The 17,338-nt window shown below is 36.3% G+C and overlaps 1 protein-coding gene across 5 annotated transcripts in view; it reads right to left on the reverse strand.

Annotated features, from left to right (window-relative positions):
* B3GALT1 (beta-1,3-galactosyltransferase 1) overlaps window positions 1-17,338 on the reverse strand; it is a 173,922-nt gene that overhangs the window by 44,725 nt on the left and 111,859 nt on the right. For 2 of the 5 annotated variants that reach the window (XM_066553347.1, XM_066553348.1), the window contains 2 exons: window positions 6,154-6,257; window positions 5,956-6,007 (listed from right to left, as the gene is read on the reverse strand). The exons of 1 other annotated variant lie outside the window; for it this stretch is intronic. The gene's annotated coding sequence lies outside the window, so the exon portion shown is untranslated. The remainder of the gene's footprint in view (window positions 1-5,955; window positions 6,008-6,153; window positions 6,258-17,338) is intronic. 2 more of the 5 variants (XM_066553345.1, XM_066553344.1) reach the window with 1 other exon arrangement.

Consider the following 17,338-nt stretch of genomic DNA (forward strand, 5'->3'; position numbering starts at 1 on the left):
TTTATTGTGTGTAAGGAAATATTTGATTTTCTGTGTTTGGATTTTGAAATATTTACTGGTGGTAATAAGAATGCTCATTATTTGCTGAAAAGTAACAGCAGCTGTAGTCCTGTGCAATAATTTCACCACGGTATTGGATTCAAGATGAAGTAAAAAGCGAATTAGTCATGTGTCCAATTTTTGCTTCCATTATTTTGCTTCAGATGCTTTATCATATATTGCCAATGCATGTTCTCCTAAGTGAAAGCAGTTAGTAGTTCAATATATCTTAGCCTGAGGATATTCATCTGGGTGTGATGGATACACAATACACCTGTAAGGAATGTCAGCTAGTTTATATCTGAGCTGATGCATAGTTGAATGCTTTTTAACATAATCTTTCTTTAGTGTCACTTTACTTGGGCCAAAATAATCTTGTATGGAAACTGTTTTACAGCTTCTGTGGAATGAACTTGTGCTTTTGATTTGTTTCCACATAAGGTGGTCTGGGTTAGTAACTGTGAAAGCTGCCTTTACCTGGCACATTTTATGGTCCCTTTGTCAAGATTGAAGAGATAAGGAAAGCAAATCCTCAGGCAACTACTAAACATGCAGCGTTTTTTAGATTACTGGTGAGAGATGAAGTGGATAAGTTTGATCCTCATGATGTAGTGTCTGTTCTGTAAACAAAGAAAATATCTCATCCACAATGTTTGTTTGGACATTTTCCCCAAAAGATGTTTTCATATATGAAAACCCCAGAAATTTGAATCTATTTTGTACCTTGGCAACCAGAAGACATGCAGGCACTGTCAGAGAAATGCTGATCCTACATTTCACTATCCTGTCTTTAATGCAGAGGATGCAGTTATGCTGTGATGTATCTTTTACAGAGATATCAGGGTGCTTTTTACAGCATGGGACGAAGAAATAAAAGATTCAGCAGGATAGGAACTTTGTTAGTAGCCAAAACAATAAAATCTGTCCTAGAATTGCCACTTTTGAGCAGCAGTAATTCTAACAAAGACATAAAGCTGCTGTTGATCAGTTTTTACATGAATGGATAGGGATATAGAATAGTCCCTTCTAAGGTGAAGGGTGGGGGAAAGGGGTAATGCTTAATGACTGCTACTGGCTGACAGAATGCTGTATGTAAATGAATAGCAAGGAGTAATCACTGTTTGATGTGTTGCTAGGGTTGTTTTTGTAGTTTTTTTAAAAATTTCATCTCATCTGTTTCCTAAATTTCTTAATGTGGAACCTTTTGAAATCCACTTGTAAGTGGTGTGTATACTTAGCCTATTATTCATTAAAGGAATTGAGTGTACCTCTTGTTTTGAGCTTTGGAAATGTACCTTCTAGATCCTAAGCCTCTTTTCTTTTTTTTTTTTTTTTTGCAAATTGATTGTCAAAGTCATCCACATATATGCAATGAAATTGTAATGTATGAAGAGAGATGGCGTTATGCTGTCAACACTGCTCTGGCCACAAATTCAAAACACAGACTGCTATGAAGAAAACTGTGTCCCAGCCAAAACCTGAACAGTGTCTGAAAGGAAGGGACAAAGCCAACAGACAAAGAATTAATCCAAAATAGGTTGCAGTACTGGCCTGACCAGAAGAGATCAAAAGCTACCAAGCAGTTGTACGTTACCTATGAGTGCTTGGGCACAACAAGGAAAGGAACAGACTGGCCATTAGCATGGTGTATTTCAGTGTGGCACCAGTGGTTATCATGGATGAATATGCAGCCTTGACTCTATGGAGAACTGGGCCTATCTGTGGTTCTGTCTTGAATATTTCTACAGTTCTCCTTACTATAGAAGAGCATTCAGTGGTTGTTTTGCAAGTATGGATATCAGCATCCTCTGAACTTGTATAAATAAAGGAAGTATAGTTTCTTTCTAGGAGATCTGACACTTGGGTGAAATGAAATGTCACCTCTTTGCTCTGCAGTGGAGGCATCCCCATTTTATTGAGCTGAAGATCAGTGCATGTTGTTTGCCTACCAAGCGGAAGAGCAATTCCATGCCAGACCTGTGGCCCTTTGCAGAGGGCTAACCCTCCCCATATACATACATAACTGCAATTTTAGTGTATCTCCTCAAGTTGCCATGAAACTGTAATGGGTTTATTCTTTAATGCCTTGATTACAATAGATTACTCAGTAGCATAGAGACCAGGCACAGCCAAGGTTGCCATCTCTTTTGCCATGCTTGTGGCATCTGGACTGCTGTTTATAACTTTGAGAAGGTACAGAATGACCTGCTGATAATGTTGAATGTGATGATGCACAAGTTGAAAAGGGAGAAAAAGACTTATCCCTCTAAAGACTAATAAATCCTATTTAACCCTTCCAATTTATTTTCCTGTCTTTCAAAAGGCTATGTAAACACATTGTCAACATTTCCCATTTTTTCTTTGAATCCATGCAGGTAGCTGGTTTGTTGCATCTCTTGCCTTGAGGGTTCTCCTCTTTTTCGTTGCCAGGTTCTCCAAGTCATCATTCACACAAGTTGCTCGATGTGGTTACTGTTCTGTTCTCACCTCCAAGATGCCATTTAGTTTGAACTTGAACAGGGAATTTTCCTTTTCGTAATGTAAGCTAAGGTTATTTCAGTTTGTTTCCTTCTTGCTACTCCCCCCCTCCAAGGTTTGTATGTTTTTGAAATCAGCGTTCTGGAAGAACGTGAAACACCACAGACAATCACCGTGTAATGAAGCTATTTGTCAGTGAACTATAGTTCTGAAGTGAAGTTTTTAGTTAATTAAATACTAGAAAAATACCAAAAACTGCAACAAGCCCTGCTATTTTGAGATCAAGTTCCATCTCTGAGTCTCAGTTTTTGGTATTATGCAGATTTTCTGCATTAGGAAAAAAGTTTAAAACCAAGAATGAATGAAAAGCATGTTCTGATCAGTTAACCAATGAAAGCTGAAATCTGGTAGTTTAGCAGCTGTCTACAAATCTAAAGTCATAGAATAAATTTTCAGGTTGTGGTCTCATAGTGTTGAGTAGTTTGAAATTAAATAATTGCTGTTGTAACTATTAAAATTAGATCACAGAAAATGCATTTAAAAGCTTTAGCTTTAAATGTTCATCTGCATTCCTCCTTTACCAGGCCCAGTGCATCCGCTTAGACTTAGTTACATAATTCATTTTGCCCTTGCTTTAAGGTGGACTGACATGATAGTGCTGTTGCACTGAGTCAGGAAGTTAGGACTAAGAATGAGTGATTTATTTGAAACTCATGTAAATGCTATTTAGGTTAAAGACCAGCTGGTGTAAAATCGGTCTCTGAAGGCACACACTAGGACTGATCTAGGCTGCAAATGCCTCTTGCTGCCATTCAGAGTTCCCTATATTTGTGCAAACATTCTGCACTTCAGGGTAGCAGTATATGGCAAACAGAACATGTGCACTGGGTTGTTTTTTCCACCCTGGGCTCTGCTTTTTTGCACATTGTTACATATTCACTTGCTTTGGTTTATTTTTGTCACAGAAAACGTATATGCCAAACTGAAGTGATTTAGAATAGTCCCTTTTAAGGTAAAGGGTAGGGGGAAGGGATAATGCTTACTGCTGCTACTGGCTGGCAAAATATTGTATTTAAATCCATGTATTTTGCCTTTTTCTGTGGACAGATGGTATTTTAGGGCAATCCTGAAGGTATTTCTTCCCATTATGATTTTTGTATAGCAGCACAGCAAATTGTCACTTCATATACTGTTCTAATGGGACACGGTTTTTGGCTGCTGGGTTGCTCTACTAAGTGTGAATTATAGCTCAGTGCTGTATCCTGGTGAATCAGTGTTTACAAGTGTCTGCAATAATACAGATCAGATTTCTGAGTGACCCTGCCTGTGAAGAATAATAATTTCAGGCATCTTAATCTCCCTTCCTTTAGCACAGGTGTCTAAAAATAAAGGCCATGGTTGTGCTTAATTCTGTGAAATCCAGCATGCAGCTTTTAACTTGGCTGACTTCCTTGGGTCCATCCAACCCCCTCTTCCTCCCAGCTTGCAAAGAAAATATTTTTTCTGACTCAGGACTGTTGCAGTCCTTCTAAGGGTTCTTTGCAGCTCTGAGTGGCTGAAAGGTCTTCTATTTTGTCCTTTGCCAGCCTTCTTTTGCTGATATATAAAGAGTTGCTATTTGCTCTGAGAAACAGCTTGTTATGCACTTCTGCCGTGACTCTGGGGAACATTACTGTCCAAATAGAGCAGCTGAGGTACACTTTGAAACTGAGGAGCCTTAACACCACCTTGGCAGAATTGATTCAGGATATTTGAAATTTCATCCTCACTGCTGACCCCTATATTGTGTCAGTTTTGAGGTTTGAAATTTAGCCTTGGATGAAACTTGTTTCTGAAATTATATTTATAGCAGGAGAAGAAAGCAGGAGAATAAAATTATATTAAAAGGAACCTTATATAAAATTCCTGGGAAGGAATGGATTAGGTTGCCAAGTACTCCCTAAGCCTCTGGTTTTTCAATTATGAATAAGAAAGCAATATGAGCAGCAGCTGACTTGCTGATCTCTGTCTTCACTTAAAAGTCAGAGCTCAGGCATTAATTTAGAGGTCTGAATGCTTTTTTTCACTAGAGCCTTTACAATTCTACCATTCACAGTTAATATTGGTACTCTGCAGTGCAGGTAATTTTACTAGAGAAAGAATACATCAAGGCTCATTCTGCTTTTAATGGAATTAGTAGAAGTTTTACTGTTGCTTGTAAAAGGAGGAAGATTAGACCAAAAAGATCTATGTGTTAAATATGAATCTGTATGATACAGATTTACTCACACCATTTTGGGTATATTTACAAAAGGTTGCCTCTTTGTAGGGCATTGTCTTGGTTTCAAGCTCTCCATAATTAGTTCCTATTTATGGAAGAGATTGAGATAAGTAGCATGCAGATGTCTAAAAGATAAATGTTTTTGCATGTGTTTTCTTTCTTTATCTTTATGCAAATGCTTAATTTTTAATGCTTTTTAAAAACCACAGGTATACAGACTTAATTTTTTTTTCTGTATGGTTAGTAGCAGCAGTTTAGTTCTTTGCTTTCATTTGTAAGTATTTCAAACTCTGCCACAGAAAGGAAGAATTGACTTTTATGTATTTAAATACACATAAAGATTAAAATAATTGCAGTCCTCATTTTTCAGTCACCTACATCATGATAATGGATCTGCAATATGAAATTTCTATAGTCTTATTATCATAATTTGTTTCTATTTTTCAACTTGGAAAAACATTTCCAACCTAAATTCTTACTACATCTTTTCAAGTTTTCTTATAATATAACCACTTCTGTATCTCAAGAGGTTATGTAGTTTATTGCTTTTGACTGAAAGAAAAAATTCTTTCAGGCAGTTGTGCTACTGAATTTTTAGTAAAATAATGTATGGCACTAAAAAAGAGGAAATTAGAAATAGTTCCTATCACCTAGGAACTTATCACCAGTGTTGTGTGTTTTCCTGTCCACTGTATTCTGTATGCTAGTATTGAGTATTCTATCTGTATAAATTCAGTGTCAGTTAAAAGAGCTTTGTAGTGCAAAGAAAATGTAACTGTTCCCTTTTATTGTGATAGCAATAATGAAGTGGTAAATGCATAAACCAAAGTATTTAAGGCATGTAGGTATTCAAAGTACCACATTAGTGTGAAAGTGAAGGATACCATGAACAGAGGTACTTATAATTAAAGTGTGAGCCCTTTTATAGAGTAACAGCAACCTCCCTTCTTGACCTTTGACTGACCTCGTGTACCACACTGCCTTAAATATGGGATAATAATGGAAATAGCCTTTGCTTATAGTTTTCTGTAGAACAAATGGGTTTTAGTAGTAGCTTTTGTATTTGTACTATGCAGAACTTCCTTAAATTCATTTCAGCCTTTATATTTTATGTTCCATATTGGATTGTAAAGGGAGGGAGTGCTTTCTTAGGTTTTCTTTTCCTGTTAAACACTTACATTTAGTGTAAAGAGTGAAATCCAAATCTTTAATCATTAACAGGCCAAAGAACTGTTGAAGAATAAAAAAAGTCAGTCAACACTGTTTAATAAAAGCTATATAATCAAATGACATTATACATTAGTGTGCGTTTTTACTGTTGTATTATCTATAAAATCGAGGCAGTCTATAAATCATAAAATTATGAAGGTACTTACCATTTTAAAAGCAGTATCAAGTGGAATTGGTGAAAATCCCCGGGGTATAATCAATAGTTGTTTAAAATAATGAGCCTTTATGGTATTATTTCCACGTGTACCATCTGAAATCAGAGGAAATTTGCTGACAGTTGTATATTTTGTTGAAAAAACCATTCAGACATATATTAACCACAAAATCCATGTCTGTTGCCTTCTACAGAGTACAAGGAGAGTGATTTATTTTGAAAATGCTTTTTAGCTGGGTTACTAGGTAACTTACACTGTGCTACATGAAAGAGTTTGGACTGCATTTTGTGAAGCTGAATTCCAGTGCAATGAGTGAAGGAAACAGATGGAGTAAGAGGAGGACAGATGGGTATCAAAAAAACTACAGCTGCCGTTTTCAGTACCTGTGCATTTACTGCCATAAATCAATTTTTTTTCATTTACTGAAGAAGGAAAATCATAAATTATGAAGCCAAAGCACTACAGGTCCCAGAATCACTAAATGTCGCAAGCATCTATTTGTAGTAGTTAATTCGGGTCCTAAGTGAGCTTCATCTAAGTTTCTGTGGATAAGAATGTCACCACCAGTCCACTCATTTCATTCTGCCAGGGAGATTTAAACATCTCTCATCCCATGGGGGGAGGATTAGTTGGTTATTAGTTACTATGTTGGACAGCTTTAATGTTTTTCTTGTGGACAAGAGGTGGGCTACTGAAGTGCTGCAGTGAGTGCTAATGAACTGCCCTGCCACAAGGCTTCAAGCAGCCTGTGAGGCACCTGAACCTACCGAGCCCAGAAGCAAGGCTAAGAGTGCAGGAGTGCACTTTGTTTCTCCTGCAGCAGCTTTGCATTGCAAGACATGAAATGGTGGTTGAGAAAATCAAAACACTATTACTATATATATCAATATACCAGCAACCCTTATTTGCTGTGTGGCACAGCTGCTCTCTCACATACTTGACCTTGACCTAATTGGATTATCCTTGTGGTTAAACAGGAAGTTCAGCTGAGAGTCAAGTCATTTCTCTCTACCCTCACCCTGCTGGTTACTGCTAGCTTGTTGCTGATGCTGTTGAATTTTTATATGAGCACCTGTCCATTAGAAACTGGATGGTGGCTGTCCAGACAATTTGCATTTATGTTTGAATGCCTCGCAATTAGCGGACTCGGAAAATTGTAAAATGCAAATAGAAATCACCCTTGCTTTAGAAATATGTGAGAAATGAAGAAATTCAGGTCATAATGTGTAATTGCTCTCTATCTTGTTGAATTTATATCAGGGAGTTTTATGCCTAGAGGCACTGCATGAAGTTGCCACTATATTTTGGTGTAAGAGAGGCAGAAGTATGCAAAGGTCTGTAACTTGGGTATCTTGGAATTGGTTTTCTGTGACATTTTTATCACAGTTTCTTTTAAATTTTCCTATGAATAGTTTGAATTAAAAAATTCACATTTAAAAAAAAATTACTGCTTCATTTTCTAATTGAAAAAACATTAGGGATTAGAATTGCTACTTTTTGTAGCGCAACATAACTGAAATGCAATATTTTCTGGTCATATGTAAAAAGATTGGTTAGGCTCTGGCCCTCAATCTATTTAATGCAATTTAGAGCCTAATGTGGTAAACCCTAAAGTTTTTAACCTTTGTTGGCTGTTTGTATATTACCTTCCCAATATTGTCTCATTCAAGGTGAGCATTGTAGTGCCAGCAGTTACCCATGCTGAGGCTGAACTACAGTCTTCAGCCATCAACAATCCTGTTTGAAATGCATTATCTTCTCACACTGTTAAACACATTTCTGTTGGAGTGGGATGTAGCCTGTGAATTGGGCAAATAGTTGAGAAGGGATGTGATGGGATGAAAAGGATGCAAGATGATTTGCCTTCATTTCATAATTGAAGTGGAAGAGGAATCAGTGGTTGTTTTCCTTCAATTAAGAAATATTAGCAATATCAATCCATTTTCAGAATAGGATTTAGGCAGATTCAAATATACTAGATTTTATTAAATTTTTTTTGAGTTGAGAATCATAAATGCTGTTGGCATTAGTTTTTTTCAGTGAGGCTTTTTACAAAATTCTGCCTCTCCATAGTAATCGAGCTGCTTCTGCTTCCCCACCAATCACTCACTTTGCAGTCTGAATTTCAAATAAGTGTGAAATATTTCTTTTAAGCAGGTAGGACATAAACTGTAAACTACAAAGCGTTTTTAAGCTATGCATCCAAAAGAGTTTAAATCTTGACTAGGGTCAAAAGAGTGAGAAATTATTTCTGATTTTTGTAGTTTAAAGATGGAAAGGAATTATAACTTATTCATTCTAAAAGTATAGAATTGCTTTATGAATTAAACTCAGACTTGTATTTACAATTTATTGCTGTAATTATTTTGGAAACAAACATCCTCACAACACACAAAGTAGTGACTGTTAAATTCCTATTAAATGTATTGGCCACTAATGAGTCTGCCCTAATAGGTTACCTTCAGCCCACTGAAATCTGGCAATGTGTAGTGTCAGGAGCATCTTGATACCAGTATGGAAGAGCAGTGTAATTATTTTGGTGTATAAAATTAGACTCAAAGAATCCTGGGAACGGGAAAAGGCCATGCTGCTGTCAATACTCTCATCAGTAAGTGTAAGCGATGTGCAATTTCATTTATGTATTTGATTTGTATTCAGCCCAGGCTGAGATTGCCATTTCTGAAACTGCCTGATCATTTTGAATTCCCTGGAGGGAATGCTTTTAGAAAAGACAGCAATCTTGCGCAGTGCTCTTGCTGATGACAAAATCTGGGCTTCTTGCCCTGACATATAGACTGTAAGAATGTGTATGTAATGCAGAGAAGAGGGCTCTTTGAAAGACCTCCTGGCAGACCTCAGCTATTATGTGCTGAAGACTGTTACCCAAGGACTCAGACTGATCTAAGTTGCAGCAGAGGAAAGCTCTCTTAAGTGGTCAAAACTCAAGTGCTTGGTCTTGTTAGAATTCTACCCACTATGAAAGATGGAGTGCTGGTTTAAATGTTTCTTGGTGCTCCCATCCCTGTGAGTTTGGTTACACTTCTGCTCAGGGAGAGTCCACACACTTTAGCTTGTTAAGGTAATACAAGGTGGCTTGTGAAGCAGCTGTGGGACACAAATGGGAATAAATGCCCAGTATTAACTGTTTTTGGAACATCTGTCAAGAGTCCAGTGTCCAGCACAATTCCCATATTTGTTTCTTCCTGTATTTTTGTTAGGCATTCGATCATTTGTAGTTAAGTAGAGCTTCATTAGGTGATCCAACAGTTGAAAAAAAATGTATTCTCAACTTTATGTGTATACAATATGTGTGAATTAGTCTAAGGGACTAGTTAGTAACTTAACCAAACAGCAGATTCAATTCTGTATATGAAATTAGAATTTTATATTTAAGCTGTAGGTATCACTTTGCGATAATGAGAAAATTTTCAAATAAAATACTCTAGTCTGGTTCTGCTTTGTTATTTCACTGTTAAGTAAAAATGAAACTTAAAGTTCAATGTAGTTGTTGATGCTAACACCATTTCATTGTAACTTTGGGATTCTCACTTACTATTCTTAGTAACTTATTCTAAAATATTTGGAAAAAAAAACCCCAGGCAAGCACTTTTTCTCCTGATGCTGATTGTTCATGTTGAGATTATTGAGATTCCAACTTCTTTATGAGGGGAAAGATGGAGGTATAAAGGCTTCAGGCAAGTTTTAAAATTTTTAAGCCATGGCTAAAGCTAGTTTAGATCACTTGGTGTGGGCTTGAGTGAATGTAGGGACAAGCTGAGAGGAGGTGGTTAGGTCCATGCAATGAAAAATAAACTTAGACAAACGGGACTGTGATGAAGAAAAGTGTAAATGAAGGTACAAAGTAACATAAACTGAAGACAGAACAGTGATTATTATATATAGCATAGCATAAAAACAAAGGAACACCCAGGAAAGAAAATTCAAGTTGAAAAAGGTTAAAAGGTTTTCTGAAGGTAACACCTGACTTATTTTGTTCCAAACTCTGATTCTGTGATCCTTCACTTTTTAAAAAAAATTCTCACTAAATAGTTGCATGAAAAAATTTCAGCAACTAATCAGAAAACATAGAATGTCAAGCTTTTTGTGTGAAGGGAGGGAATGTCGGGGCAGTATCCAGGAGGATTTCTAGAACACTGAAAAAGAAATAGGATGGAGAGTCTGAAGATATTTTTTTTAATATTTAGATATAACAGTCAAATGTTAATAATTTAGAATTATAGAAACAGGAATCAAAGCACCTTGTTGTCTGTATATGATTAGTAAATGACCACCTGTGAATGAGATAATTTTTTAATGATCCAGTTCTGAATATCTGAGAATATATCTGACTTTTTTCTGCCTTTAGACAACTATATTAGTGGAATAACTCATGTTATTTTTTCCTTGGATGCTTAAAAAAATTATATATATATAATTTCCTACAAATAGAAAATACTGGCTACAGACACAAATAAGAAAGTGTTAAGAAAAAAGCTTTGTAAGGAACCTAATTCTCTGATGATGAATGTTCTGCAGAATGGCTATCATGATATGTCCTCCTACTTAGCAGTAGGAGAGGGAAGTATAACTTAGGAGAGGGCTGTATAACTAAGTATCTCATCAGAATGATGATCATGTTTAATGTACATTCATTTTCCCTAGCCTTTTTTTTTTCTCCCAAACATGCATTTCGCCAAAGAATTTATCACTGCAAAGGATGATGCCTAATGTATGACTTACTTTGTGCTAGTTATCTTTCACTGATATTAGTGTGGCTTTATTCCCTTGCCTCCATCCAAAAGGAAGAGTGGGGGTGGCGTCATTGGTGTTCCAATGCTTGGGTTTTGCCATGCATTTACTCAAACCAGAGTAGTTCAGTAAACTTCAGCAGTAATCTTTTTAAGCAAGCATAAACCAGTTATGACCACTATCATAATTGCTATTCTTAAAGCTAAGGGCTGATGGACTGTTGATAAAGAACTAAAAAACAGCAGCTAAAGCTTTTAGAATGAAATGTTTTGTTGCTTTGACTTTCTGTAGCTGTTTCTGAAAACCTAGAATTGAATCTCAAGTATTGTTTTTTCTGATGGTATTCCTATTTGGAAATGTTAAGTATTGCATGAGAAATATTATTCCTAGAAGATCTTGAATTGCACTTTTTTGATCAAGTATTTTTTTTGTGAAGCTGAATGGAATTCTAAATATATCCCATTCTAAGCTTTAAACCTTTTCTAAAAGCTTCTATTAAAATATGGTCTCAGAGAGTTAGGAAAAAAACCCCAACATCTTAAATTAATCTAAACTAATCTAATAGAGTATATTATGTGTGTGTCTGTCTTTACATGACAATGTAAGTCTAATATATACAACTATAAATATCCATTTCTTTTGTAATGACTGTAACATATTGTAAGTAGGGCATCTGTATGCTGCCTGAGATCAAATGGTTGCTTCTTCACTGAATAGTAGCAGCAGAATTTGACTGCTTTTAAAATAGGTGTTCATTGCAAAATTCATGCCATCCTCACTAAACTGAGGCCCTTCTGTGTTTAGATAAAATAATGACCAAGGTCTAGTCCTGCAGCCCACAATTATTAGAGTTATTTTTGCTTAGTGCTGAAGTCAGCAAAAATTTGTCATAGGTCAGGGACTTATAACTGGCTCTTTGAGTTTGTTGAGCACTGTAATTCCATGCCAGCTTGACTTACAGTTATGTTTCTGACATCTCGCTAGGTTTCTATCTGTTTTATATGCAGTGACAAAGACTAAGTATATTTTTAACAGAGACTTATCATAATATTTTACAGTGTCATTAAGACTTTTGGCCAGTCTGATTTACATTTTCATCTTTTCTTAATGCATTTCCATTTTCCCTATATTGCCTACACATACTGAATTTAGAGGAGACTTTACTTCATGAAGTGTGTGCTTTTGTTGCAGTCATTTTACAGTCCTTTCATCATTATTGCATGAGATTTGTATTGAGTATATAATTTAGCTTGCTTCTTGCTCTGTGTTCAGTCAAAACATGAATCTTTTGCCATTACACTTTCATAAAAAGAAAAAAAAGACAGCACTTTAACAGACGAGTATTTCAGCATGGTGTGCTAATGTGAAACATCATACTTGTGTATGCAGGTTTGAATCCCCTGGAGCTTGGCAGGGTCTTAAATTTCTCAAATGGCTGATGAGTATTTGGTTGTTTTTATGTGAACGGTTTCAGGGCTTCTGCCTGTGGTTCATAATGCAAAGGCTTCTGGCGCTTGTTAAGACCCTTTTTGTGCTGGCTGGAAGTCCTAAGGCAGAACAGGCAGGGAGTCGAAATTGCTGCAACAGACATGAAATCCTGGCTCTGCTGACTTCAGTGGGAGTTTTGCTGTAGCTGACAGTGGGCCAAAGCTTTAATCCAGAAGTAGTCCTCCCTTGCTGATAATCCTAGTGTATGCCCTAGGGGAAGCTTTTTCTCTGTTGCTGCCACCCAGACTGTATTTGTGCAGAGAAGATGTAAGTCTCTTATGGTGTCACATTCTGCCTTTCACAATCTCAGCATGTCTGGGAATGAAACTGGGGCAGAGGAGAAAGAAAACCTGAAGTGTGGACATAGGCTGTCTAATTGCTTGTGTCCTGAGTCACTCCCAATAACATGGATCAAGTGCCCTGACCTGAGCAAGATTAGCTTCTTGAGATTGCAGTGAACTTCAATGACTGCAGCCAGTGCATCTCCCAGTCCTTGCTTCTGCATTTGAGGATTATCCCTTTAGCCACGCTTTTGGTATGTGAAGCAACAGTACGTTCATTAATTCCGTCGTACTTAGCCTGTGCAGACTGAGTTATCCATGTAAATGTGATCTAGTAAGCTATTCTCAGATGCCTCATGAATTTTTATGTTAAATGACAGCCGCAAATGGGAAGTGTTTGACGCTTTTTAGTTATGAAGAAGGTGTGTGATGCAGAACATCAATTTGCGTTTAATTGATGATGATTAAAAGAGGAAATGATCTCAAGTTATGCTAGGGAGGTTTAGATTGGATATGAAGAAACAATTCTTCACCAAAAGGGTTATCAAGCGGTGGAACAGTCTGTCCACTTAAGTGGTTGAGTCACCATCCATGGACATATGCAAAATATGTAGATGAGGCATGTAGGGACAAGGTTTAGGGGTGGACTTGGCAGTGATAGGTTGATGGTTAGACTTGATGATCTTAAAGCTTTGGGTTTTTTTGTGATTCTTTAAGAAGAAAACCAGCTAAAAAGTAACTCCTTGTCCATTGGGAAAATACATTTTATTATTTCTGTTAGGTGAAAGTGTTCCCATTAGAAATATTGTCAAGTTGTCTGTTTTCTGAAAGTATTTCTTCTCTTACGCATCCCGTGTAAAACATCATTTTGCTGCTTTGTGAAATAGTCAGACTTTCAAAATTCAGGATTGTTTAGAGTTGTAAATAATGCTCATCCTATCAAGTGCAAAATAATAAACCATTACTGCTTCAAAGTGCTGGAAGTAAAAACAATTTTTGCTATGTGTTACTGTCTTAAGTTTACATTTTAAAAAATTTAGAAAAGTAATTAAAAACATTTTGGGGAGTTTTTGAAGGGTTGGTGTTTCCTGCCTGTCTTTATATACCTCAAATGGATGAAAAGAAATTGCTGTTGCTGCTTCTGTGGCACCCAAAATTAAATTCAAAGCTTGCTTACGCTGCTAACAGTTATTAATTTCATACTGAAGGTGGAACTCAGTATTTTTATCTGTAATGAACTGGGAAGGCTCGTTAACTTCAAAGCATTGCTACAGTGGTTTATCCCATATGAATGAGAATTTATAGGCACGATACATGTATCCATTATGCTTATACAAGCCTTGTGATAATTTTACAAAAACCCAAAATAAACAAGTAATTTTGCTATAATTAACTTCACAGAAAATTACCTTATTCATTCTCTTACTTCAGTCTTCACAGAACTTACTTTCTACAAAGATCATAGGTGGAGGCAACCCAAAGAGCACTTGCATGTTGAGTAATCATAATTTTGGGGTCTGAATGTGAAATACTATGCTAGCTGAGCATTATTCTAGATTTGGATCTCAATCAATCCTTTCAACTGCTCTTGAATCTTTGAATCCTTACAAGATTCAATTCCTTCATAAAATTCAAGTATTAATGAAGTAAATAAAATATTTTTGCATCACACAGAACAATTAAGTGTGTACAAATGTGAAAGATGTATTCTGAGATAATGTTTCTGGATTCTGCTATCTTTAGGGTGTATTTTGGGAACAGAAATTAACTGTTTCTTCATAAGAAGTTCTGTTTGTGTTTTATCTTTTCTGTAATTTTTATAGAAAAGGCTGGTCTGAGATGACATCCTTCCAGGAAATAGTTTTTGCTTAGTGTTTAAGACCTCTTTCTCAGGTATATCCCTGTGTGGCTTTTACTATTATGTATTTTCTAGTCTGGCACTTTTTTTTTCCCCCAAGACTTACCTGCTTATCACTAATTCCTGTCTGAGCACCTTACATTGTATAATGACATTTTAAGTCTCATTACCAAGACACTGGCTATTTCTTCAGAATATTTAATTGCATTTTTTATTGTGATGACCAGAGGATAAAGTAGGTCCTATTCCACAATAATTAAACTCATTCTACTTCTCTTTTCCTGTCAATTCTGATTTCACATGCCTACTCCTTGAGCTATCTGCATCAATTTAATTTTTGTATGGCAAAGCACTGTACATTTCTATGCAGGGCTGTAAATAAAAAGCAATAAGCTGACATCTTTCACCTGTATCAAATGTATTTCATATCCTTTTTTTCTGGTCTACTTGCTATCTGTCTCTTTATATGTACTGCCTGTCTGCATTTCTCATGTCACTCTGCCCCTTTTCTGTCAATTGACAGAATTTTCAGCTGCAGATGAAGTGTAATACCTCTTTTACCTCTGTGCTGATGGGTTCACACACACATTGCAGACAATTTCTCTGCTATGGTATATAAAATAAACTGCCACATATTTGCTTTCACACATACACAGTACTGCTTCTTGCAAGCAATATGTCTGTATATAGGGAGAAAGTTCTAAATCTGACTAAAATCTGCCACTGAAATGAAGAAAAGACTAAAAACCCAGAAAACAATGGTGGGCTGAGATCACTGTAAACTCAAAAGCTCTCAATAACCTAATCAGGCCTCTTACTACATAGCAGTATCTAAGGTATTTTAAGTGCTCATGTTATACATGTTATACATGTACATGGAAATTGTCCTATGTTTATAAAATTTAAATGGAGATGCATTTATTCTTTTTTAAATACTAAACTACAGAGGTGGCCTGCATGGAACTGGTCTCCCAGAATTGAAAACTGGTGTCAGACTGACTGATAGCTGCCTAAAATGCACTCATTGCTCTGGGACACTCAGCAGGTTGCTTTTGTTTTACTCACACTGCATGTTACTGTACGTTGGTACCTTGTCCTTGTGCCTTGGATATCATCCCTGACCTTTAGCCCCTGACTCCTGCTCTTACTCTTGAGTTCCCACTTGCAGTGCAGTGTTGCTCTGCATTTTGCTCGCTTAGCTCCCTTACTGGCAGTACTCCTATTTCTCATCTCTATCATTCCATGAGTTGTCCAGTTCTTGACTTAAGATAATCTTAACTAGATCAGTCATCTATTAAAAAAACCAGGAAGTTGAGCAGAGACTTTGATGAAATGTCTGTATAAGTAATTTAACACTTTCTTCACGTTATTATTGTAATCTGTTCTGGCAATCCCTGTTAATGGTGCTCAATCATTCAGGTTTTTTATAACTTTAGGTATTTTGGCCTTAGAAAAGCCCTGCAACACCTGAAAGGTTCACTTTTAATTTACAACTAAAAGAGATTGACTTGCATGTAAATATGTTGATTGAAGGACCTGTAAACCTAAGACAAATGCCTTGTAAGTAGTGTGAGATTTTTAAGAATAACAACTTATGGTGACAGTGTGGTCTGTCACACCAATAAAAGTGACAGGATTTATAAATCCAAGCTAAGAGCTACAGAGAAATAAGGGAAGGAGTACATACTTTGGGTGTCAGCAAAAATAGCTGATACATTTCAGCTTGAATTTTATTCTCATTCAGCAGTATATAGAAGTAAAAATGTGTCTCTGGGTAGTTTTAAAATGTATATGTGTCAATATTAAAAACAATTTTTATCATATGAGAGGATGTAGAAAAAGACAATGAAAAAATTCTCAGTGGTGAGGTAAGTCAACATGCCCTCAAGTGGTAACAATCAGATATTTAGGAGTACTAGATTGCTTCTTGTGTATTTGTCCTTTCTTACTTCCTTTTTCAGATGCTAAGCAAAATCCTGTTAACTTGGAGGCAAGAATAGCTCAACTGCAGAATCACTTTCTAATTGCAGATGTCACTGTGGCTGCTTGTGATTGAATTCATGGCATTCTTCAATATTACCAGTGGGGCAATGACAAAGAGTATTGCAAAGCCTGGCAGTGTACAGTATATTGTATAGCATTGGTATGGATGCAGTGCTCAGGTTTACCCTCAGAAACACAGATCTGAGGCTTCTGATTCTTCAGATTTATCTGTGATGTTAGGGTCTCATGGGCACTACCACACAAACTTTTAATCTGTAGAACTATGAGACCATAATCTAAACAAAGAGAAAACACAAACCCAAACTCACCTTAGTTTAGGGCCTGCTTGTGCTTTAATACTTCAGTACTTTGATGACCAAGTTTGTGTGTGCGTGTGTCTTTATGAGATCTAGTATTTACTGTAGGCTTGTTTTGCATAACAGAGTGCTGTGTCACTAAATGCTATTCTTAGTCGGTTTTTCACTTCCTATTTTTTGGAAGCTGTTTGAATGCCAAATAGTAGTAATCATCTGTCAGATAATAGATAGGAATCTGGGATTGTAGCTAAATGTAGCTATAGTACATGCACTTAAATATTAATTAAACCACACTGACTCTGAGGTCATAATCTGAGTGATTATACTAGACTCATATCACGAACAGATCTTGTCAATATAATTTTTTTTCATTTCTAACTTTTGTCTTGCATAGAAAATAACTAAGTAGCTCATATTCAAAAGAGAATTTCTGTTTCAAAATTCTTGAAACATAAACAAAGCCTTTTGAAAAATTTGATCTTCCACCATTGGAATGCTCT

Source organism: Molothrus aeneus, chromosome 7, assembly GCF_037042795.1.
Source record: "Molothrus aeneus isolate 106 chromosome 7, BPBGC_Maene_1.0, whole genome shotgun sequence".
Lineage (NCBI taxonomy): Eukaryota > Metazoa > Chordata > Aves > Passeriformes > Icteridae > Molothrus > Molothrus aeneus.